Source organism: Mugil cephalus, chromosome 16 (genome assembly GCF_022458985.1).
Source record: "Mugil cephalus isolate CIBA_MC_2020 chromosome 16, CIBA_Mcephalus_1.1, whole genome shotgun sequence".
NCBI lineage: Eukaryota > Metazoa > Chordata > Actinopteri > Mugiliformes > Mugilidae > Mugil > Mugil cephalus.
In genome coordinates, this window is record NC_061785.1 from 13,477,696 (window position 1) to 13,477,979 (window position 284).

The following is a 284-nucleotide window of genomic DNA, read 5'->3' on the forward strand; positions in this document are numbered from 1 at the left end:
GAAGGAGGGGCCTGCCTCCAGAGTCTCAAGCCCACACAGGTGAACTCCTGTTGGGGTGGAATGCAGTGAAGAGGGGAGGGGGGGTGGGCTGACACACAGAGGTGTGGTGCTTTTAATGTCTAACAGGGTGGGGACGAGATAGAGGGGAGCGGAAGGGAGTGAACTTTCTCCGTCACAGCCGCTCACCTGGATAGGAGTGTGAGTGTGTGTGTGTGTGTGTGAGTGTGTGTGTGTGTGTGTGTGTGTGTGTGTGCGCAGAGGCTAAAGGAGGGATCAAGTCGCAG